Source organism: Myotis daubentonii, chromosome 3 (genome assembly GCF_963259705.1).
Source record: "Myotis daubentonii chromosome 3, mMyoDau2.1, whole genome shotgun sequence".
NCBI lineage: Eukaryota > Metazoa > Chordata > Mammalia > Chiroptera > Vespertilionidae > Myotis > Myotis daubentonii.
In genome coordinates this window covers 215,201,806-215,222,793 of record NC_081842.1, presented here as the reverse complement: position 1 = coordinate 215,222,793, position 20,988 = coordinate 215,201,806, and the positions used below count along the sequence as shown (strand labels likewise).

Below are 20,988 nucleotides of genomic sequence, written 5' to 3'. Positions count from 1 at the left end.
GAGCTACACTGCAATATCATATGTTGCCAGCAGGTGGCACTGTCCAATCTGTGATCCTTCATGAAACCCACAGAAGTTGAAGACCAAAGAGTCTATGAAATGAATCAGTGTACTCAATTCGTGAATGCTGTAAGACCAAAGTTCTGTAACATAAGGTCCACTCTACTTCAGTGTCAGGCATGCGATAAGAACACCTTTTGTTAGAGATGTTCTAAATTGTATTAATGCTCTTCAGTGTTCTTTCGGTTCTGGTGGATCTTGCCACACTTCTGTATTATGGATCCCATGCTTTTCAAGGGGACTTCTTTTTAAAAAGATATATTTTTATTGATGTCAGAGAGGAAGGGAGAGGGAGAGAGAGAAACAGAAACATCAATGATGAGAGAGAATCATTGATTGGCTGCTTCCTGCACGCCCCACACTGGGATCGAGACTGCAACCCAGGGAATCGAACCGGGATTCCTGGTTCATAGATTTGCCGCTCAACCACCGAGCCATGGCTGGGCAAGGAAACCTCTTTTTATTCTTGTCAATAATAATATGAAATATGTGTTCATTATCTGGAAATTCCTCAAAACCCTATGATTTCTTTCTAACACAATCCCTTGCACGTGTGGTGCTCAATTAATATTTGTTGAAGATTGTCCCTCACCCCACAAATTCTGGGAAACACGTAGAGCTATCCTACAGACGAGGAAACTGGGTCTCAGAGAGGTTAAGGAACTTGCTCAGGGTCGCACAGCTGGTGACTGGCAGAGCTGGGGTTTGGGTTAGGTTTGACTAGTTCCAATTTCCTTGCCCATTCACTCCAATCAGCAAAGGGACTTGGAGAAAATGGAGTCCCAAATACTTATGAAAACAGTAGGAGCCCGGCCAGTGTGGTTCAGTGGTTGAGCATTGACCTATGAACCAGGAGGTCACCGTCTGATCTCCAGTAGGGCACATGTCTGGTTGCAGGCTCAATCCCCAGTGAGGGGTGTGCAGGAGGCAGCCAATCAATGATTCCCTTTCATCATTGATGTTTCTTTCTCTCTCTCTCTCCCTCTCCCTTCCTCTCTGAAATCAATAAAATATATTAAAAAGAGAAAGAAAGAAAACAGTCGAATTCTGCTCTGTGGGCCCAAACACTGCCCAGGACATCTCTGGACAGACTTCATCCTCAGAAAAAGCAGCTGCTGCTCATTTTGCTATCTTACAATTTCTCCCCGTCATCTTACCGAGACAGATTAGAGACGTGAGCAAATTGTACTGATGCAAGTGATGAAATGTGTGTGTGGGTGGGGGTGGAGCTGGGGGGGGGGGTGGCACCACCAGGATCCCAGAGTCACCTCCTGCTTTCTCACCCCTGGGGAACACAGACACTTAGTTGATGACTTGGAGTCAGTCTGCAAATTCCTGGATGGTGTTTATCAGCTGATGTCACAATTGCAAGATTATGTATCTTCTAACAAACAATAGTATCAGCACTGATAGGATGAGCACACAGGGGCATAGTTTGGTCTCTTCGATTGCTCAACACCGGCTTCCCATCATCATCTGGCCCACCAGCCCAGTGTCCTGGCGGGAGGAAGGCCCTCAGGGCGGCCTCTGGGAAATTCAGGTCAGCAGGATCTAATTACCTGCGGGATCCCAGCTGGAATTTCTAGGTTAATGCTGCAGGAGGGCGGGGTGAGATGCTGAGGACGTCAAACTGGGAACCATCTGTCAGGGTTCCCATCAAAGGTGGGGTCTCTGGCCCCGGGTAAACAGCACGCATCCTGCATTTTCCAGTCTGTTCCGGAAGATGCCTCCAGGGTGAGAAGTGAGCCCGCACCATGAGAGGGGACAGCACCTGATGGGGTTCCGGCACTTGGATCCCGGTTACCCCTTTGGGGGAGAGGAATGAAGCCCAGAGGCAGCTGTGCTTTTTCAAGACCACACTCGGGGGCGGACCAGGGGCCTGGAAAGACCCCCGCCTTCTCTGTGCTTGCACACCTCTCCCACGGGCCCTGACGCCCACCAGGGACAAGGCACCATTCTCAGATTGCAAAGTGGCTGAAGGGACTCACGTGCCCTTTTAAATTCCAAGCGCCCCTGGCTTGCGGGCAGTGGCTGCCCCCGACAGGCTGGGTTCACCTAGACTGCGTGAACCAGGAGTGTCAGCTGAGCGGCCAGAATGCCCACACAGGCCTGTCCACCCTGTTGCAGATGGTTGAGCCATAATATTTTTAAAACTGAACACAAAGCGAAACTGATCTACAGCAGGAGGTGGGAAGACAGCAAACGGCAGCGAACAGTCCGGTCGGGCCCCACGCTTGGCTAGGGCAGGGCCTCGGGCCACGTCCGTCCGTCCGTCCGTCCGGCTTCCTCATCTTTACAACGAGTTCAGCTGTCCTGCCCTTCCAGGTTCTGGTAACGATGAAATAACCAGAAACCACCTTGTTTGTAACAGCTTCTCCAGTCATGCCAATTCCCCATGCCCTTCAATGGACACTACACACAGCGAGGGGGGGAGGAATGTCAGATTTTGTTCTTAAAACAGTAATTTCTTTTAAAACTTCCCAGTGCTAGGGTGCAAGTGGCTGCTCTGTAAGGGCACGGGGAGGAAAATGCCTTTGAGGAGCGAGAGCCACAGGACACGGTGTAGAGAAGTCGTCAGGGTGGGGACCTCCCAGGCAATTGCTCACTCGCTCATTCATTCATTCATTCATTCATTCATTCATTCATTCATAATCACGCACGGAAGGCGGCCTGCTGTTTGCCTGGAGCCATCGGGAGCTGGATGCCCAGGTGCCCAGACCCTGGGGTCTGAGAGTCCTGAGACTCCCCCTTCGTCTCCTTGTAGGTACCGGGTACCCAAATGGGGACGCTCAAGCGGGGCTGATCCCGGCCCACAACCCCTCTCTGTGCCCTAGAATTACAGAGCCGGAACCTCGAGCTGCTGGGAAAGTCAGCTGAGGCCGGCGAGGCCTTGCTCCGAGGTTACTGAAACAACCCGCTCCCCCGGGGGATCGGGAATTATTATTAGCAAGACCACCCCCTCCTGGGGCTGGGGCTGGGGCTGGGGCTGGGGCTGGCACCGCCGCGCGCTCCTCCGGGTGTTGCAACTCCGGCCTCTGGCCCAGCGGAGGCCGCCCGGCGTTTCCCAAAGACGCCTCCGGAGGGACCGACGCCTCGGCGCCGCCCTGCGCACCCGGCGGCCTCGGTGGGGCGAGGAGGGAGCGGCGGAGGGGGGCGGCCGAGAGGGCGCGGGGCACGGGGAGCGCTGCCCGCCCCCCGCCGGGACCGCCGGCGCCCCGCGCCCTCCGCCGGCCCAGCCGCGCGCAGCCGCCCGCACGCCCGAGCCCGAGCCCGGGGCGGGGCGGGGCGGGGGCGGGGTCATCCCGGGCCGCGCCCCCCCCCCGCCCCCCCGCGCTGGGCTCGTTTTTTCACTTTAAAGCCTTCGGTCGCTTTTTCTTTGCACAGAAGTCGCGCTCGGGCGGCCCGCGCGCTCGCACGGGATCCAGGCTCCAGGCGCGGGCGCCGGGCCGCGGGCGGCGGTGACTCCCTGCGGCGGGCGCGGCCGGGCGCTCAGCCTCTCGGCCCCGGAGAGCGGGCGGCGGCGGCCTCCCGGCGCGGTAGGCAGGGCCGGGGTCGGGGAGCGGGTGGCGGGGGGCGCGGGGGGCGCGCGCTGGGGGACCGAGTGGGTGGGCGCGGGGCCGGCGGGGGTCCCCACCTGGGACCGGAGGGGCGCGGGGAGCCGGCGGCCGCCTCGGGTCCCGGGAGGGGGGTCGGGCGCCGCCCAGCGCCGCTGCCGGTGCGGCCGCTGCAGGCGCGGGCGGGTCGCGGGTCCCCACCTGCAGGGCGCGCCGGGGCGGGGGTCCCCGCGGCCGTGGCGCCCGGCTGAGTCGCGGCGGCGGCAGCCCGGGTGGAGGGGCCTCGGGCGCGCGGCCGCCGCCGACCCCCAGGTGCCGGGACCCCCCGGGCCTCGGTTCCCGCGACCGTCCCGCGGCTCCGCGAAGTTAGTTTCGCTTTTCCCGCCGCTCCGCCCGCATCGGCAGCGCCGCGGGACCGGCCTCCTCGCTCTTCCCCCGCCCGCCCGCCCGGTAGCGCCTCCCCCGGGGAGCCGGCCGGGCGACACCCGGGCGGCGCCACCTTCCCCGCCTCCCCGGAGCCGCCGCGGCGCGGAGCCGAGGGTTATGTCAGGGAACCTTTCAAACGGAAAACCCGGAGCAGCCTGGCCCGTGGGTGCAGCCCTGCCGTGGGCCACCGGGCCGGCTGTGCGAGGACCGGGCGCCGGTCCTGGTCAAGTTCAGGGCAGAGGCGCCTGGGGAGGTGAATGGCCCTGCTGGCCCGCGCCGGCCAGTTTGTGAGTGTGAGCGAGTGAGTGAGGGTGTGTGTGCCTGAGCGTAGGATGCCGTGCACTGGGTCTCTGTGAGCCCGTCGGTGTGGGTGTGTGACGCGGTGTGTAAATGTGTGTGAGAGTGTATACGAGTATGTGTGGCCCTGAGGTCTGAGTGTGCTTCTGCATACGTGGGTCTCTGGGAGTGTGTGTCTCTGAGTGCATCTGTGTGTGAGTGCATCTGTGTGTGTGTGAGTGCATCTGTGTGTGTGTCTGAGTGCATCTGTGTGAGTCTGTGTGTGTCTGAGTGCTTCTGTGTGTGTGTCTCTGAGTGCATCTGTGTGAGTGTGTCTGAGTGCATCTATGTGAGTGTGTGTCTCTGAGTGCATCTGTGTGAGTGTGTCTGAGTGCATCTGTGTGAGTGTGTCTGAGTGCATCTATGTGAGTATGTGTCTCAGTGCATCTGTGTGAGTGTGTCTCTGTGTGCATCTGTGAATGTTTGTGTGTGAGTGCATCTGTGTGTGTGTGTTTCTTAGTGCATTTGTGTGAGTGTGTCTCTGAGTGCATCTGTGTGTGTGTCTGAATGCATCTGTGTGAGTGTGTCTCTGCGTGCATCTATGTGAATGTTTGTGTGTGAGTGCATCTGTGTAAGTGTGTGTCTGAGTGCATCTGTGTGTGTGTCTGAGTGCATCTCTGTGTGTGTGTCTGAGTGCATCTGTGTGTGTCTCTGAGTGCATCTGTGTGTGTGTCTCTGAGTGCATCTGTGTGTGTCTCTGAGTGCATCTGTGTAAGTGTGTGTCAGTGCATCTGTGTGTGTGTCTGAGTGCATCTGTGTGTGTGTCTCTGAGTGCATCTGTGTGTGTTTCTGAGTGCATCTGTGTGTGTGTCTGAGTGCATCTGTGTGTGTGTCTCTGAGTGCATCTGTGTGTGTGTCTGAGTGCATCTGTGTGTGTGTCTCTGAGTGCATCTGTGTGTGTGTCTGAATGCATCTGTGTGTGTGTCTCTGAGTGCATCTGTGTGTGTGTCTCTGAGTGCATCTGTGTGTGTCTCTGAGTGCATCTGTGTAAGTGTGTGTCTGAGTGCATCTGTGTGTGTGTCTGAGTGCATCTCTGTGTGTGAGTGCATCTGTGTGTGTGTTTCTGAGTGCGTGTTTATCTCAAGTGCATCTGTGTGTGAATATGTATGTGAGTGCATCTATGTGAATGTGTGTGTGTGAGTGCATCTGTGTGTGTGTCTCTGAGTGCATCTGTGTGTGTTTCTGAGTGCATCTGTGTGTGTCTCTGAGTGCATCTGTGTGTGTGTCTGAGTGCATCTGTGTGTGTGTCTGAGTGCATCTGTGTGTGTGTCTCTGAGTGCATCTGTGTGTGTTTCTGAGTGCATCTGTGTGTGTCTCTGAGTGCATCTGTGTGTGTGTCTCTGAGTGCATCTGTGTGTGTGTCTGAGTGCATCTGTGTGTGTGTCTCTGAGTGCATCTGTGTGTGTGTCTGAATGCATCTGTGTGTGTGTCTCTGAGTGCATCTGTGTGTGTCTCTGAGTGCATCTGTGTGTGTCTCTGAGTGCATCTGTGTGTGTCTCTGAGTGCATCTGTGTAAGTGTGTGTCTGAGTGCATCTGTGTGTGTGTCTGAGTGCATCTCTGTGTGTGAGTGCATCTGTGTGTGTGTTTCTGAGTGCGTGTTTATCTCAAGTGCATCTGTGTGTGAATATGTATGTGAGTGCATCTATGTGAATGTGTGTGTGTGAGTGCATCTGTGTGTGTGTCTCTGAGTGCATCTGTGTGTGTTTCTGAGTGCATCTGTGTGTGTCTCTGAGTGCATCTGTGTAAGTGTGTGTCTGAGTGCATCTGTGTGTGTGTCTGAGTGCATCTCTGTGTGTGTCTCTGAGTGCATCTGTGTGTGTCTCTGAGTGCATCTGTGTGTGTTTCTGAGTGCATCTGTGTGTGTCTCTGAGTGCATCTGTGTAAGTGTGTGTCTGAGTGCATCTGTGTGTGTGTCTGAGTGCATCTCTGTGTGTGTCTCTGAGTGCATCTGTGTGTGTGTCTGAATGCATCTGTGTGTGTGTCTGAATGCATCTGTGTGTGTGTCTCTGAGTGCATCTGTGTGTGTCTCTGAGTGCATCTGTGTAAGTGTGTGTCTGAGTGCATCTGTGTGTGTGTCTGAGTGCATCTCTGTGTGTGAGTGCATCTGTGTGTGTGTTTCTGAGTGCGTGTTTATCTCAAGTGCATCTGTGTGTGAATATGTATGTGAGTGCATCTATGTGAATGTTTGTGTGTGTGAGTGCATCTGTGTGTGTCTCTGTGTGCATCTATGTGAATGTTTGTGTGTGTGAGTGCATCTGTGTGTGTGTGTCTCTGTGTGCATCTATGTGAATGTTTGTGTGTGTGAGTGCATCTGTGTGTGTGTGTCTCTGTGTGCATCTATGTGAATGTTTGTGTGTGTGAGTGCATCTGTGTGTGTGTGTCTCTGTGTGCATCTATGTGAATGTTTGTGTGTGTGAGTGCATCTGTGTGTGTGTGTCTCTGTGTGCATCTATGTGAATGTTTGTGTGTGTGAGTGCATCTGTGTGTGTGTGTCTCTGTGTGCATCTATGTGAATGTTTGTGTGTGTGAGTGCATCTGTGTGTGTGTGTCTCTGTGTGCATCTATGTGAATGTTTGTGTGTGTGAGTGCATCTGTGTGTGTGTTTCTCAGTGTGTGTGTATCTCTTAAGTGCATCTGTGTGTGAATATGTATGTGAGTGCATCTATGTGAATGTGTGTGTGAGTGCATCTGTGTGAGTGTGTGTGTGGGGTGAGTGTGTCTCTGAGTGAGTGTGTGTGTGCCGTTCATGGTCACCTGGCTGTGGACCCCCTGGTGCCTGACTTTGGGCTGTGTTGGACCCACACTCTGGACTAGGGGAGCCCCCCTGGTGCCAGCTGAGGCGGGTGCAGACGCCTCTCCCTCCCCCTCTCTCTTTCTCTGAGAATGAACGATAGGCTTTGGGGTGAGTTGGCAGGGGCTGCTTCCTGAGTGAGTAATATTTAATTAAACACTCCAGCCGGTAGCATCAGAAACTGGTCATGCGTTGAGTTTTAACAGGTGTTGATGGTAAAAGCGCCGTCCGAGTGACTAAGGTTTGGTGTCTTTGGAATAATTCTCCCGGGGGTAGGAGCGGGGAGGGTTGTGGGGCGTGAGGAGAGCAGCAAGCAAGGAAGGGGGCTGCTCCTCCCTTCTCTGGGTGGTGGGGAGCGCTGGGTAAGCTCTGGGCAGAGGCTGGCTCCCAGGAGCTGGGGAGCCCTGTCTTACAGGGTATGTTCCCAGCAGAGGCCCAGAGAGGGTGGCTGACGTTCCCAAAGTGCACAGCCAGGGCCATGGACCAAGTCTTCAGAATCCTAGCTGTTGCCGTTGGTTACTGTCCCCCGGCTGAGGTCATGGGCCAGGCTCTCATGCCTCCCCAGCTGTGAAGTGATGGGTGGATTAGATCATTTTAAGCACTTCTCTGCTTCTCTGACTGCTTTTTCTTCTGCAGAGTGCTTTACCAGTGAGAGAGAGAGAGAGAGAGAGAGAGAGAGAGAGAGAGAGAGGGAGAGAGAGAGAGAGAATGTGCATGTGCATGGATGGGGGTGTGGCGTGACCTAATGCAATAACTTTATTAAGTCTTCCTTTTCTTTCCCAGGGAAGCACGGGGACAGAAAAGCAATGGCATGTTGACCTCAGTGGCTCTGACAGCCATGAGCCAGGACCAATGTGGCTTTAGGGAGGGAGGTCAAGGGTCAGGGGAGAATCAGTGGGTTCTGGGGGTGCCAGGAGGGAGAGGTCCTGTTGGGGGCACCAGTGATGTCACTTTGGAGCTGGGTGGGGCTGCGTTCCGCGGGCTGGTCCAGCAAGGCTGGAACCACCCTTCCGCAGGTCTCCAGGGCTGCCTCTCAGAACCCGACGCCCCCTGGGCAAGCAGCGGGGCGCTGAATGTCTCTTAGGGTCAGGGGCCAGCGGGTGGGGGTCAAGCTGGCGGAGGCCAGAGCTGTGCTCCCTGTGCTGTGCTCCCTGTGCTGTGCCTGGCACCCACTCTCCTCCTGGGGGCGCAGACACTTGCCTGCTGAAACATCTTCATGATCCTATGGCGTTTGTGAATTTAGCCTGAGAATTTAACACCATCCTTCTCAAGAAATAGGTTGTGGTATGTGTCAATCGAATTATCTTTTTGTGCCTGAGAAGTTTTTAAAGGAGTGTCTTTTATATATATTTTTTTTATTAATTTCAGAGAGGAAGGGAGAGGGAAAGAGAGAGAGCTAGAAACATCAACGATGAGAGAGAATCATGGATCGGCTGCCTCCTGCACGCCCCACACTGGGGACTGAGCCCGGAACCCAGGCATGTGCCCCGACTGGGAATTGAACCCTGACCTCCTGGTTCACAGGTCGATGCTCAACCGCGGAGCCACGCCGGCCGGGCGGGAAGGAGCGTCTTTATCTGACAGCGTGCAGGGTGGGGACAGGTGTGCCGCGGTCTCCCTCCGCATAGGGCGCGTAACCTCTTGCGGGTCCCTCCCCCCAGGCCTGACCGACAAAATCCGGACTTAAGGGGACTTTTCTTTTGGACTTTCACCTGGTTCTCACCCTCGTCCCCGTGAGGGATAGCATCCCCCCACCTGAGAGGACAAGCCCGCCCTTAGCCGGCTGCCAGGCTCAGGTAGCAGGTGCTGAGTCCTCCGTGGTGTGACCTTGTTTGATGATGATCGTGACGATGGTGACGATGATGATAGTAACATTCATGCTGGTGTTCTGTGGGTGCTAGGCCCAGGCTCTGATCCGAGTCCTTGACACCTTCACCCTTGTTCTCTCCTAGAACCCGGGCACCAGCAGGGCTGGCGCGGGGCCTGTGGAAATGGTTTGTCACAAGCTCTGGACCCGACTGACGTAAACGTACGTGTCACCGGCTTGAATTCACCGCCCGGGCGGTGGGTGGGGGCGTGGGCGAGCATCTGCGGGTACCTCTGGGGAAGTGAGGGGGCAGGGGGTGATGTGGGCCACGACCACGGGCACGTGGGACGGACATGGCGCAGGGAGCAGGATGCTGGATCCACCTGGTGGCGGGGTCCGGGCGGCTGCGCCAGCTCCGACTGCCCTTTGCCAGACGGGCCGCTCATAGCAGGGCGTGTGCCGGGGTCTCTGCAGTGCCACCCGGGAAGGCGCTCAGGTTTAGGGGTTTTCTGCTTCTCTCTCTAAAAAAAAAAATCACAGTAACATCCGCATAACTTCAGACTCACCGTTTGCACCATTTTTGAGTGGACTGTGTTGGGCAGTGATGGCGAACCTAGGACATGCATGTCAGAGGTGACACACGAACTCATTTTTTTGGTTGATTTTTCTTTGTTAAATGGCATTTAAATATATAAAATAAATATCAAAAATGTAAGTCTTTGTTTTACTATGGTTGCAAATATCCAAACATTTCTCTATGTGACACGGCACCAGAGTGAAGTTAGGGTTTTTCAAAATGCTGACAGGCCGAGCTCGAAAGGTTCGCCATCACTGGTTCAGGGGCATTTAAGCACATTCGCACTGTTGTGCAACCATCACCTCCGTCCACCTCCAGGACTTTTCGTCTTGCAAATCTGAGTCTCTAACACCCACCCCCGCCCCCAGGCCCTGGCACCGCCCGTCCTACTTTCTGTGTCTCTGAGTGTGACTACTCGAGGTCCCTCGGAGAAGTGGAGGCATGCAGCTTGTCCTGCTGTGGCCGGCTTCTCCCACTCGCACGCTGTCCTCGCGGTCCATCGCGCGGTGGCCTGTGCCAGCGTGTCCTTCCTGCTGAAGGCTGCCTAGCAGTCCGTGGTATGGGTGGACCACATTGACTTCATCCGTTCATCCACCGATGGACGCTTGGCCTCTGGTGATCTCGTGCACCCCCTGAGTGAAGGCTCCAGGGAGGGGCCTCATGGTGTGCCTTTGGGGTGCTGTGAGGATGCAGGGGCTCTGGTGGTGGACTTCTTGGGCTCCTGCCTTGCCCTGAGGTGACTGGCCCAGCCTCACAGGCCGCTGCCCCTCTGGCTGCTCGGAGAAGAGCTGAGGCTGCTTGTGGGAGCTGGAGGGGGGCGGGCGGGGGGCCTGGGAGCAGGGTCTCAGGCCAGGACCCAGGGTTCTGGCTTCAAGTGGCCACTGCGCCCCCAGGGCTGCTCCTGCGGTGAGAGGAGTGCCCTCCAGCCGAAGGCCAGCCTCCTTCCCAGGTCAGCACAGCTGGTCTCCATGTCCTCGTCCTGGCGTCCTGCACTCCCAGGTCTGCCTGCCGCCTGGAGGTCACCCTCGTACCCCACACTCACTGAGCTTTCCAGTTCGCATCCACTCACCAGCTCTGCTGCTTTGGTGCTGCCTCCCCGCCCCCCTCCTCTCTGCTTAGAGCGCTCCCCTCACCCCCTCCTGCTTCTGCTGAGCCTCCTGGCCCTTCCTGCTTTGTCTCCCCAACACCCCCGCCTCCTCAGGCAGGTCCCCGCCACCCCCTCCTCGCTTCAGTCACCAGCATCTATATCCTGTGCCCCGACTCTGCCTCCCGCACCGATGCCCCGCCCTGCACATTTCATGCCAACCCGATGGCCTAAACGCCCTTCTCACTTAACTTTAAAAACCAAGTCTCCCCTCTTCCCAGACCCGCCTGCTCCCGTGTTCCTGTAGGGAGGGGTAGCCAGTCACCCAGGCCAGACACACACTCACCCCTGGAGGCACCCCGGGAGCTGGCCTGTGGGCTCCAGGAGAGCAGAGGGTAGGGCACATGGATCTTGTTCATTACTGTGTCCCCAGTGCTCAGTGCACACAGTAGGCTCCTACTGGATACCCACTGCCCGCATGAGTGCAGCCAAGGCCTGTAGCGGGGTGGTTCCGAGCAGGGCTCGGCAAGGCCTGGACCCGGGCTTAGAGGACCTGCCAGCACCTCCCGGCCGGGTGGCCTGGTCAGACACAAGCTCCCCTTCATGGCCTCGGCCTGCGTGACCGTGTGGTGTGGCTGCCACCGCACCAGGTGGCTGTGAGGTTCCAGGAGGTGACATGCATCAGGACTAGCCTCGGCACAGGGCTAGCCACGTGCCTGGTGCACAGCGTGTGGGGTGGGTGGTGGGTGATGGCGTCTCCCTCACCGAACCTGACTGCCAGCTTTTCATTTCTAGACCAGAATTTCCCCTCTGACCCCACGGGAGGTCAGGAGCTCTAAGGCAAGGCCCCTCTCGTGAGCTGTTTATTGGGCTGCTTGTCATTTATTCTTTAACTCACACATTTATTGAGCACCTACTGTATGCAGCCAATCTACTGGGGCCGAGGACACAATGCATGGAGAGGCGGTCTCGCTCCATCTCTGTGTAGTGGGAGAGACAGGCCCTGTGATGGCCAAGCCTAGGGCATTATGGGGACGGTGACAGGCAGAAGGTGAGAGACAGGCAGGAGGCATTCCTGGTGGAATCATGGCAGGTGTAGAGAGTGCACATGGGCTAGTGAGAGGCTGGAGTGGAGCTGAGTGAGGGCAGGGAGGGTGGCAGGGGATGGGCTGTGGGGGTGGGGCTGGGCGCAGGGGATGGACCTGTGGGGGAGGGGCTGGGGCAACGGGGATGGACCTGTCGGGGGTGAGCTCTGACCTGATCCTCAGGGCAATGGCTCAGGGCCTTGGGGTGATTACTCTTTCCTGTCAAGTGTCCCCCCTTCCTGGCCTCGGGCCCCTGCAGCGGGGTCCCTGGGTCCTGGGCCTCCCTGTGGTGGATGCTATTTCCTGCAGTGTTTGCTTAGCACCTTTTCACTATAAATAGCCAGGTTTTGACCGGGTGAGCATTCTGGGCACAGCAGAATGGGGTGGATGGAGGGGGGGGGGGGAATGCCGTCCTCCCGCGGGGAGGTGGGGGCATTAATTGGACGTAGGCCGAGAGGACAGAGTGGGCCCAGGTTTGTGAGGAAATGGTGGCTCCCAGCAGCGGTGGGACCAGTGTGCTCAGTGGAACTCAGCTCCAGGAGGGCGCTTAATCCTCTTCATATGTGCCGTGGGCTCATTAGGGAGGGCTTTAAAAATTGAGGCGAATTTCACGTAACGTTAAAATTAACCATTTTAAAGCGGACAGTTCGGTGGCATTTTGTGCAGTTGGCTCTCTGTATCCCCAGGTTCCACATCTGTGGATTCAACCAGCCGCAGGGTGAGAAGGTTTGGGGGGAAGTTACGTGGCTGCTGACGTGCACTGTGGTTGCGTCTGTGCAGACACATACAGGCCTTTCTTTTCGTCATTATTCCCTGAACAATACAGCATAACAGCTATTTTCACAGCACTGCCATTGTATTGGGCATTATGGGTAATCTAGATGTGATTTAAAGTAGACAGACTGGAGGCCCAGACGGTGTGGCTCAGTGGTTGAGCGTCGACCTATGAACCAGGAGGTCTGGGTTTGATTCCCGGTCAAGGGCACATGCCCAGGTTGTGGGCTCGAGTCCCTAGTAGGGGGCGTGCAGGAGGCAGCCGATCCATGGTTCTCTCTCATCATTGATGATTCTAGCACTCTCTCCCTTCCTCTCTGAAATCAATAATATCTATATGTAGATATATAGATATCTATAAAATAAACAAAATAAATTAGACGGGAGGCTGTGTGTAGGTTATATGCAAATACGACGTCATTTTGCATAAGGGACTTGAGCATCCCTGGATTTTGGTACCCGCAGGGGTCCTGGAACCGATTCCCTGCGGGTTTGGAGGGACAGCTGGGCACGCACGGTGCTGTGCAACCACCTCTCTCCAGTTCCAAAGGGAAACCCTGTGCCCAGTAAGCAGCCGCTCCCCACGCCGCCGCCCCAGCCCCCTCAACCACCGTCTGCTGGCCGCCTAGAGGTTTGCGTTCTCTGGACATTTCCCCGGAATGGAATCACCCACCCTGTGACCTTCGGTGCCCGGCTTCAGATTACGGTGTTTCCCAGGAGGAAGCTGGGGTGCCCTTCCTGGTTCACTGGAGGGCCGCTGGGAGGGGGGACCAGCGTGGTTCAGACAGTTTGTCCAAAACGTCTGCCTGGAACTGCAGACACCTGCCTGTCTCTCACCTTCCTCGCCACCGAAGACCCAGTCCCTTCCCCTTGTAGTGAGCAGTTTTTCTCGTTGTTTTTAATGTTTTTCCAACGATCTTTTAAAAATGAACGCTTGGAGCCCGGCCGGTGTGGCTCAGTGGATGAGCGTCGACCTCTGAACCAGAAAGTCAAGGTTCGATTCCCCATCAGGGCACATACCCGGGTTGCGGGCTCGACCCCCAGTGTGGTGTGTGCGGGAGGCAGCTGGTCAATGATTCTCTCATCATTGATGTTTCTGTCTCTCTCCCCCTCTCCCTTCCTCTCTGAAATCAATGCAAATATTAAAAATAAAAAAATAAAAATGAACACCTGGGAGCCCTGGCCGGGTAGCTCGGTTGGTTAGAGCGCTGTCCCCATATGCCAAGGTTGTGGGTTCAATTCCCCGTCAGGGCATATACAGGAAGCAGCCAATGAATGCATAAATAAGTGAAACAAGCCGATGTTTCTCTTACTCTCTCAAATCAATCAATCAATAAAAAAAGAGAAGAATACCTGGCGATGTCAGCTCCCTTCTGACAGCTCATCAGCAGTGACCATTGCTCTTGGGCACATTCCCAAACCTGTTTTCTGAGACCCGTCAGGCCCTGAAGGGGGTGGACTGTCTCTTGGTCATTTGAAGTTTGACCCAGAGCTTCCTGCTGGTCTCCGAGGCCGTGACATCCTGACCAGTGTCAACCAGCAATCGTGCCATTCGCTCTCTGCCCGCCCTGACCTGTCACCGGCATTCTAGCAGTGGGCCCTGGCCCGGGCCCCAGAGCCATGCTACCATGACTGCGGGTTGGGGGGCAGCTTGTAGAAAGGAGACCGGCGGGTGATCCCCGGCCTGGAGGAGACCTGCGCAGTCACCCCCTGAGGAACATCGGCCCCTGGGTCATTGGAGCGCCCCCCCCCCCCCCCCCGACATCTTTTTCTGCCTTTCTCCTCCCGCCCTCCGGCTGCCGTTTAGTTCAGGGGTCTCCACTCCCATCTGCTCTGGGTATGACTCGCCAGAAATAGTCTTAACCTTCCTCGAATGCCTGCCGCGTGCAGGGCCCAGTGCTCACCCCGTCGATGGGTTTCTAGTCCTGCCAGCCGCCCTGTGAGTCAGGTATTGCCTCGCCGTTTGTGGATGAGGCGCGAGCTGCAGGGGCATCTTCTAGGTGGCAGGAGGGGACAGGGCTGCGTGGAGGGTGTAGTTGGCCTGATTCCACAGCCTGCGTCCTTTCTGCTGTGACTGTCGAACACTTACCATTTATGGGGCACTTGCTGTCTACCAGCACGACTCTGGAGGCGTGTGGAGCAGCCTGAGAGTCCGCAGTGGAGCAGGTGGAGGGGCAGGGTGTGCAGGAAACGTTGGCTCGCTGCCAGGAGTGCTGGGTAGGCACGGAGGGCCTCGGGGGGCTGGCTGCTCAGGAGGGTGTGTTCCAGGCTGGGGTTTTCATGGTGGGGGGCAGGGAGGCCGAGTGACCCCCAGGAGGAGGGACTGGCCATCATGGGAAGGATCACAGGAAGGCTGCCACCTGGCAGGGGCGCCTCGAATGCCAGGCCCAGGGGTTGTCAGTGGGTACAGGGTTGTCCTTGCATCCCTCTCCCACCCCATTCACCCCAAAAGTTGCTCCTGAGACGGTGGCTCATCTCCACCTGTCTGTGCCTCCTTCGTTAAACACTTGGCTGTCTCCCTTGGCAACCCCAACTCAACTCCCCGGTCCCTTTGCCTGGACGCCCGGGGGCCTTCCCGGCAGATCTGTTACCGTCTGCTTGGTGATTTGGCTGCAGGTGTGGCTGAGGCTGTGGTTTCTGGCTGGGGTGGTGCCAGCCTGTGGCTCTGAATCTTTGCAAGGGCAGGGGGAGCTGGGGAGCGTCCGATGGTCCCGCACCTGCCTCGGGAGGGCCAGGCAGGAAGCGGCCATGCTGGCGGGCCCGCCTTGTCGGTGGGTCCCAGGAGCCCGAGCAACCCTGAGGTTAAACACAGGGTCCAGGGCGCGGTGGGTTTGTGCAAGGCCAGTTCTCGAGGGCCCCTCCGTGGATTTCCGCGGGAGGGACCCCTGGAGAGGTCAGGAGGGCCTGGGGGTCAGAGCCTCGCTGCTGGATTACCCTGAAGATGGGGGTGGGGGGCCCGTGAGGGCGTCTGCCTCTAGTTTGGAGACTTTAAGAAGCTGGAATGAGAAATGTTCCCCCGAGTGTGAAGCTCGGAAAATCACCCTAAGTGTCAGGGTGGGTGTGAAACGTGTTCTAATTACGTCAAAGTATGTGTCAGTGTCAGGATCCCCTTCACAAAACTGCCCGTCTTTGAAGAGATGCGATGTTCAAAGGGCAGGTCCCCCTCCTCCAGCTGTGTCCTGTGGGGCCCATTTTGGACCGACTTGTAGGAACGGGTCCCCTTTCCCTGCCTGCCCTCCAGGGTCCAGAAAGCCCGTCACCCTCACTATCGAGTCACACTCAGGGGTGTCTAGACAGCTCGGGTAGAGGGTTTTTAAACTCCTTCATCCTTCAGCCAATATTCCGTGAATGCCCGCTCTGTCTGGGCGTCGCGGTGCCTGCGCTGAGCCGCCCAGACAGCCCGACCCGGGAGGCCACGTCTGAGCGGAGGCCTGGGCCATGACTGGGGTGCCTCCCCACCCCAGGGGGTGTCTCACCACCTCTGAGGTGGTGCTTTGCTGTCGTGTTTACATGTATTTTTTTTCATGGAAAATTTTGAGCCCATGCGAGAGCCGAGAGAGCAGTATGGGGAGCCGCACGCCGTCACCGCCGCACGGGGCTCTCCTCGCCCGCCGCCTCGAGGCCCACGGACGGATGGCCTTCCCCGAAGATGAGGCTCAGGGGCGGCATCGACCTCCCAGAAAGGGGCAGCCAGGGCTCTCCTGCTTCGGTTTTTTGTTTGTTTATTTAAAATATTTTTATTGATTTCAGAGAGGAAGGGAGAGGGAGATACAAACATTCATAATGAGAGAGATCATTGATCGGCTGCCTTCTGCATGCCCCCCACTGGGGATCCAGCCTGCAACCGGGACATGTGCCCCGACTGGGAATCAAACTGTGACCTCCTGGTTCATAGGTCAAAGCTCAACCACTGAGCCACACGGGCCGGGCAGCTTTGGGGGTTTAAAACCATGTCCTGGTTTCCTGGGCAGCTCTGGCAAGGGGCACCGAGCTTCCAGGGATGCCAGTGCCCCTCAGCTTGCCTGGCTCTGGGAGGAGCTACGTGTGGGCACCGCCTGCCTCCCGCACTCCCCCCCCCCCCCCCCCCCCCGTGGGAAGACAGGCATTGGACCCAGCGCAGTCTAACTCCGATCTTATTTTTTTTTAAGGGGGTAGAGTTCTGTATAAGACTTAATTTGGGGCGCGGGGGAGTGTTTGAACTGCTGAAAGTGAGTTTTGGGGGGAAAGTAATGTTTGGAACCACTTTCCTAGAGGCAGGCGGGGGGGGGGCGGGGGGTGGTCTTCTCCCGCCTCCTGCCTCTGCCCGCTCCCCACTTGGCTTCAGGAACGGGCAGCACCCAGGGTGGTTCTGCCGGAGCCGCTGGGTACTGAGCACCACGTGGCTTTATCCACCAGGTTTTGGGGTTCGAGGTGGGGTCTGCGTTTTCTTTCTGGGAAGGCGGGTTTGGAGCCTCAGAGGGAATTCTCTGCGGCAGCCGAGCCACACTTCAGGCCCAGCCGGGGAAATCGCCGTGGAGACAAAGTAGAAAGGTGGGGTTGGGTTTCTCTCCTGAGGCTGCAGGGTCAGGACGCACCGGGACAGAGGAGCCCTGACCATGACCGGCACTTGTCCTGCTGTAACTGTTTCCCCTGAATTTCTAGTAAAACCAGGCAGGTAGCACCAACCTTTCTGGGCGGGTAGCAATGGGGTGCTGTCCCTTGGGGATTCGGCGTGTATACAGCAGGCGCTAATGTAGGATTCCTTTCTAGCGTTGCAGTTCACATGCTACCGTTGTATGTGTCCACTGTGTCCAGCTGGGCAACCCTAGCACCATCAGAACTCATTGCTTCTCAGAACTTAAGCCTGCCGTGCAGGTGGGCCCGGGGCCGGGGGTGCAGCCCTCCCGGGACCCCTGAGTGCTGGTGGCCATGTAGGCAGGTGCGGCCATGGCGTTGCTGGGGGAGCAGCTCCTGAGCTGCATTCCGTGAGGACGGGACCATCCGCGCCTGCCATTGCATTGGAGCGGGAGCGTTCGGGAGGCCCCTGTCGCAGGCGGTGCAGGTGGAGGGTGTGAAGTTAAGGTGACCGTGACCGCGTGTGCCGACTGTCCCAAGCCGGGCCCGAAGCCGTGGTGTCCCCAGGTGCCTGTGCACAAGGCCCACCTGTCCCTCCTGGACTCAGTCCAGTGCACTTGAGATTTCTCGGCACCTGCAATGTGCCGGGCACTGTTCTTACCTTACTTAGCGCTGCCAAGAGCTCTGCTGAGTGGGGCTTCTTATGCCCATTTTAAAGATGGGCAAACTGAAGCACAAAAGTCAAATCGCTGGCCTGGGATCACACAGCCACCAAGTGGAGCTGGACGCAGACCCAGTGTGTGCTCTGAGTCACTGCCCCATAAGGCCTCTGGGCGCGAGGAGGCTCTCAGTGTGGTGGGGATGGGGATGGGCCTAAAGGCAGCAGTTCTGTGATCAGGTGTGTGGGTGCCATGGGGGGGTGCGGGTGCCATGGGGGGGGTGCGGATCCCACGGAGGGTGTGCCGGGTGCCATGGGGGGGGGTGTGGGTGCCATGGGGGGGTGTGGGTGCCATGGGGGAGTGTGGGTGCCATGGGGGGGTGCGGATCCCACGGGGGGTGTGCCGGGTGACATGGGGGGGTGTGCGGGTGCCATGGGGGTGTGTGGGTGCCATGGGGGGGTGCGGATCCCACGGGGGGTGTGCCGGGTGCCATGGGGGGTGTGCGGGTGCCATGGGGGGGTGCGGATCCCACGGGGGGTGTGCCGGGTGCCATGGGGGGTGTGCGGGTGCCATGGGGGGGTGTGGGTGCCATGGGGGGGTGCGGATCCCACGGGGGGTGTGCCGGGTGCCATGGGGGGGTGTGCCCCTGCCGTGTCTCGGTGGCCGGCCCTCAGCAGGCGCTCCGTGGAGGGTGAATGAACTCAGTGTCCCTGCGGAGGCAGGAGGACTGGAGGTCCTGAGTCTTGTGTTTTTCCCTTCAGGAGTGGCCAAGACAACTTGAAAATGCCCTCAAATGTCCACTTGACATTTTTCAGTATCTCTGCTGGGCTGTGAGTAGATCCAGCTGTGTTCCTCTTGACCCTGCCTCCCTTGGCCCCCCAAGAAACAGAACAGCGGGGGGCTCCCGTTCCGTGTCCCGGATGCGCCTGAGGCGGTGCCTGGACCCCCTGCCACCTCCTGTGTGTCCAGAGGGGGAGGACCCGAGCTGGAGGCGCTCTTCCGGTGCGGACGCCACAGGAGAGGGAGGAAGTCCGGGAGGTGGAGGGCAGGACTCGGCACCTGCTGCTGCTCTTTGGCCCGTAAACCACATGAAGAATTTCAGAAAATTACTGCTTCGTCGTAGGGTTTCCCTCGGCCAGACCGGGGCGTGGGTCTTCTTACGTCGCCTTGTTTTTCTGCGAGAAAAATCAGCCTTAAGCGTCAGACTTCAGTGACCTCCCCGAGGGACACTTCCTGCGAACGTTTCGAGTGAAAAGTGGTTCATGTCATGCTTCTGAGTAAAATTAGGGTTTTAAACTGGGTCGCAAACTCAGATGCCCCCAGGGGCCTGGAAGAAGATGCAAGCGAACAGTGGGGGTGAGGCTATAGGGGCGGGGGAGGACTGTGGCAAAGTAGAATTCCCTTGTCCTGTGTGAGGGGTGCCCTCGCTTACCTGGAGGAGTGGCACCAGGGCACTAATAGTGTCCTTTTCTTTTCCCCCCTAAGAGAAGCCAGGAATCCGGTTTTTAAAAGCGATGTTGGCAAATAACTTAGCGGGGTTTTGTTTGTTTGTTTTAAAAGAAACAACCCAGAATAAACCGTCTGGACCCTCCGTGTACAGATGGGGAGGGCGAGGTCCAGGAGCCCAGGGGGTCACAGAGCTTGGGGCTCAGGGCCCGGGACTAGACCTGTACCCGCTGGCGCCCGGCCTGGCCTACTTCCCCCCTCACATGCTGTGTCCCGGGGAGAGCAGGAGGGCGGGGAACTAACTCAGCAAGTTCCACTGCACCCAGGGGAGCAGGGCTCTGGGGGACAGAGCCCCCAGACAGTGACACCGCCCCTCTGAGCTCCCCCCGGAGCCAGCACTCAGGGCTGCTGCGGGGGGCCAGGCGCAAAGTGCTGTGTGGATGTCTCTGGTGATCCTGGCAAGGCACCTGGTGGGTTCTGGCGCCCCGTCTTCCCGATGAGGAAACCGAGCCTCAGGGAGGCTCCGCTCACTGGATGGCGTGCGTTTACCCCACCGAGGGTCGGATTCCTGGGCCCAGGCTTTTCCACCATCGCCTGTCCCCTAGTGCAATGCACCCTCGACCCGGTGCCGGCGAACCTGCCCTCCCCACCGGCCTTCCTTCTCCTTCTGACCTGTGCCCGGGGCATGTCCTGCAGTTTGGTGTGGAGGTCGGGGCCACCCCACGCCCCTCTTGGGTGGATGGGAACCTCGAGAGCACGGGGGCTCCGCCCACCAAGGGGCCGCCCGCCCCTGGGCTCACAGCGCTGCTGACTAAATTCTCTTTGCAAACGGTTCAGTTTCACATGCTCGAGTTTCCAGTAACTACGTGGGTGGATTTGTTTCATTTAAGGGGAAAACAAAACAAAACAAAGCATGGAGGGGGTTTTCTTTCCCAAGAAGAGGGCTCGCCAATTATGGGTTTTAGTGTGTGCGGTCCGGGCACCCTGGGCCGCTTCTGCAGCCAGCGGGGCTCTTGGCAGGCAGGCTCGGAGGTGGAAATCGCTTAGTCATTTGCAAGTGGGGACGGGAGCAGGAGGTCAGGGAGGTGCAGCGGCCACCGCCACCGGTTCCTGCAGGGGGAATGGCCCGTGCTCCTCCCGCCCGGGCAGGGCAGGGGCTGGGAGCTGCGGGGGAGGGGAAGGTGCCCGATGAGACAACCAGCCTCATCTTCCCTGAGCTCGCTCACCACCCAAGGGGCCTGGGCTTGGAAGGAGACACTTCCCAGCTAGCTGCATGCGCGGCCTGCTTCAGGTGAGTTGGAGATGGTGGTGCACCCAGGCACCTTACATTCTCGGGGGGGGGGGGGGGGAAGGGAGAGGGGGAGAGGGGCTGGGGGGGAGGAGAGGAGGAGAAGCAGTCCCCAGGGGACAACGAAGGGCTGCGGGTATGTGTGTGCGCGCGCATGTGTGTCTTCCCAGGTCATGTTAGCACACTGGTTTGGGTGGGTACTAGCCAAGCAGGGTCCTGGGGCCTCTGGGAAGCCAGGCATCTGGATGTGGGGGTTGGGGGGGGAACCTGGGGGGGTCGGCGCCGTCACTCTTGACCAACACATCTGGGAGAGTGTGGGTATCTTAGGGCCCCTGCACCCCTTCAGAGCACAGCAGACAGACTGTGTGTGACGTCTCTGGTTTATGGGTTTCTTCTCTGGAGGAAGCCACCCCGGACGCTGTATTTAGTCTAGATGTGTTGGCTGGAGCAGGTACAGCCTGGCTGGGGAGGGAGATGGAGGTGGCTGGAGTGTTGCTCTGGTACTTCCTACTCCTGTGACCTGGGCCTCAGGTCCCCATCTGTGAA

General features: G+C 58.0%; 1 protein-coding gene across 4 annotated transcripts in view; it reads left to right on the top strand.

Annotated features, from left to right (window-relative positions):
* The first annotated feature begins 3,423 nt into the window (after positions 1–3,423).
* SPSB1 (splA/ryanodine receptor domain and SOCS box containing 1) overlaps positions 3,424–20,988 on the top strand; it is a 62,911-nt gene continuing 45,346 nt past the window's right edge. The window contains exons 1-2 of one of the 4 annotated variants that reach the window (XM_059691353.1): positions 3,424–3,596; positions 9,121–9,197. The gene's annotated coding sequence lies outside the window, so the exon portion shown is untranslated. Of the gene's footprint in view, positions 3,597–9,120; positions 9,198–20,309; positions 20,446–20,988 lie in introns of those variants that run through there. The other 3 variants (XM_059691349.1, XM_059691350.1, XM_059691352.1) reach the window with 3 other exon arrangements.